Source organism: Diadema antillarum, unplaced genomic scaffold (genome assembly GCF_040938485.1).
Source record: "Diadema antillarum isolate AM-2024a unplaced genomic scaffold, OU_Dant_1.0 seq00000547_RagTag, whole genome shotgun sequence".
Lineage (NCBI taxonomy): Eukaryota > Metazoa > Echinodermata > Echinoidea > Diadematoida > Diadematidae > Diadema > Diadema antillarum.
In genome coordinates this window covers 1409592-1412626 of record NW_027271493.1, presented here as the reverse complement: position 1 = coordinate 1412626, position 3035 = coordinate 1409592, and the positions used below count along the sequence as shown (strand labels likewise).

The window sequence follows — 3035 nt, the reverse complement described above, 5'->3', positions numbered from 1 at the left end:
AAGCAAGATTATATTACATGTTTCGTAAAATAAATTGTCAGAGCTGAGACAGTCGACGGAAAGGAAGAGAGCGAATCCTGAGATCAATTTGTGAATACATAGGAGTGATACAAGCAATTTTTACCACTTCTTGAAGGTTTATATTTTCCTTGGCATTCTTCTATTAACTTTCATTATTTTCAAACATTATATATCACGTCACAAAAATTGTGACGTGATATATGTCCATTCCATCTGTTGTTTCTAGTGTTGCTACAAGGCAGTTTCGTAGCAAAGTTTAGTCTTTAAGAATCTTCAAATAATTATTGAAGAAGGCAGAATTAACCAGAAGACGAAAAAGAAGAAGAAAAGGACGAAGAAGAAGACGAAGAGGAAGACGAAGAAGAGGATGAAGAAGACGAAGAAGAAAACAAAGAAGAAGAAGAAGAAGAAGAAGAAGGAGAAGAAGGTTCGCGGACGGGCCATATTAATACTGCCCCGACACGCTGGTTTACTAAAATCTGTGGAATTTCCCCTAAGGGACAGGGAAATGGAATGTACACAATAGTTCTTTCAAAAGTAATGCATTTAAATGTGATACAATAAATAGATGTGATAATAGACGATCTTATGCAATTTCCTTGATTGCCAGAATTTATCTTTTTATCTTGCAAGGGTTGTTTTGTTTTATTCTGTTTCGTTTTAAACCATTCATGAAAGACGTACACGTAGACACGGCCGACAAATAATGCTTGGGGATTAATGTAGTAGGCGGAGTGATATTTCTGTCCGAGGCTGTGCACAGTCCCGCTGTTCCGTGTTCGTCTTGAGACCAATCTCGATATAAATGATCCAGAGATTAACAGGAGGTTGGCACCGAATGCACATGTTCTGACTAATAGCATCTCTTCTTGGTAAGAATACTTCATCTGCAACGTAGGAACCAGTGAACATTGCCTGAAAATAGACGCTCAATATAGCAATAGAAATTTATTTGAATCATGCTTTTTTTTTTAAACGTAGGTTATATTTGTTTTATAATTGTTCATCAATGTATATGTGTGTGTGTGTACATACATGTATACGTATATATATATATATATATATATATATGTATATATATTTACATATTATATTCAATTCATCACGTATGCATTCAATGTTCTTGCAGATTTGGACATTAAATTGGAGGTCGACATGGCTGTGATTATGGTCATGTATTGGATGTCGCTGTTCTTGGTGCATTCCTGTGGTAAGATAGCCTTCCTCTGAAATTTCTTTTATCATAACGTGCGTTTGTGTATTAATCAGCGTCTCATAGAGAATGCTTCTCATATCAGTCCAAAAGAAACGCATTGCTTAGCATGACCATGACACAAATTATTATTAAAAAAAAAGTCAACTCAAGCGTTTGCCTCTATACATATTTGAATAGAAGAATTACTAAATAATTTGTTAGTTGATTGTTTTCTTTGTTGTTTAATAGATACTTTATTTTCTGCAAATCAATAAATCAATCAGCAAATCAATATACATAAGGCACATAATCATGAACATGTGGGAAATATACAAAATAAATTCAAAACAGAGTCGTTTGACTTGAATAAACAAAGATATAAAAGGAAATTAATGATACAATAATACAGTATGCATGTCTATGCAGCGGGGATTACAACAACAATTATAATTATGGAGCGATTACGCAGATGACAAATTGTATTATATAGTCTCATTTCTGCAAAGTTTCTATTCATGATGGTCTGATATTGAATAAACCTACGATCCCCTGTCATTTCTTTTTATATCAATTTGTTTGGTTTTTACTCTATACAGTTGCCGTGACTGTCAATGTACCAAGTACCCTGACGGCTAACAGCCAAGTCACTGCGCGGTGTACGGAGAGTGGAGTGCTCGAGTCACAGACAGCGAGTTGGTTCTTGGACGGCGTCCAGATCACTGAGGGCGTGGTCACAAATAGCAATCAGGCTCGACAAGACAAAGGATGGGGATACCAAGGAAATGTTCAATCGGCTCGACCTACAGATACATACCGCTCCTACGCTCACCATTATTTAGGCTGACCGGAAAAAATAAGATGACGTTCCGAAATGCAATCTCAGTATGATAATCAGAACAAGATGATACTCATCTGCTGATATACGTATAGATCACCTGCTATGAGGGACATGTAAGCAGGTAATTTTCTATAGAAAAGCCTGCCTACTAGGATGGATTTCTGCCCAGTTAATCTGTCTTACAACTGGAAGGATGGTTAACACCTTGACATATTTTGATTTAATCTCATTTTTTAAATCTCAGGAACCATACGGTGCCGAGACAGCACCGGGGCTTGATGATGAAAGTAACAATGCACCAAACAAGGACTACACATGAAAAGTTTGGTATATTGGTGAATTTGGTAAAAGATAATCCTGTCTGGAAGTTAAATAATTTAATGGATTTCCGGTTATGCTGTAAGTATAGCAATTAGAATACTGATAAGCATACCAAACAAGTAATATGAATGGGCAATGCCAAAACAGAGAGCAGAGAGACTGGCTAGGCCCTATTACACACCTCTAGACAAACAACCAATGTCAAAAGATCTATTAAACGAGGAAGTCTCATGACAGACATTGAAGACGGAAGTGACCTTTGTGTCGCAAAACTCATGTGCCACAGAAAACTCCCCGTATTTCAATCCCTGGGAATGATATCGTTTTAAATGTCCCCAAAACACAGACTCTCATGTCTTATGAAACTAATCATCAGATTTGAAAGTAACATGGACAATCATTTGGGGAGGAATATGCTGTTTTTCTGGTCATGTTGGTAAAAGCGTTTAGAAACACCTCAGGCAGAAAGTGCAAGCGTTGAATCGACTTCTCTATGTTGTTCTAGGAAGGACGGAGTAAAGAGATAAACAAAGAAAGATACAAGGCAATTACCTAAACGACTTAAAGAATACAGTTAAGGTTAAGTACGATGAATCTTTAGCTGCGGCAGACACTCCATTTGCAGAAAACAAGCTTTGGTTTATTTCAAGAAAGCCGGAT

At 36.7% G+C, this 3035-nt stretch overlaps 1 long non-coding RNA gene across 1 annotated transcript; it reads left to right on the top strand.

The window, feature by feature from the left end:
• Positions 1-837: 837 nt before the first annotated feature.
• LOC139734793 (uncharacterized) lies at positions 838-2556 on the top strand. Its single transcript, XR_011711180.1, has 3 exons — positions 838-893; positions 1151-1231; positions 1813-2556. It is a non-coding gene; the product is annotated as an uncharacterized lncRNA (long non-coding RNA).
• The last annotated feature ends 479 nt before the right edge of the window (positions 2557-3035 follow it).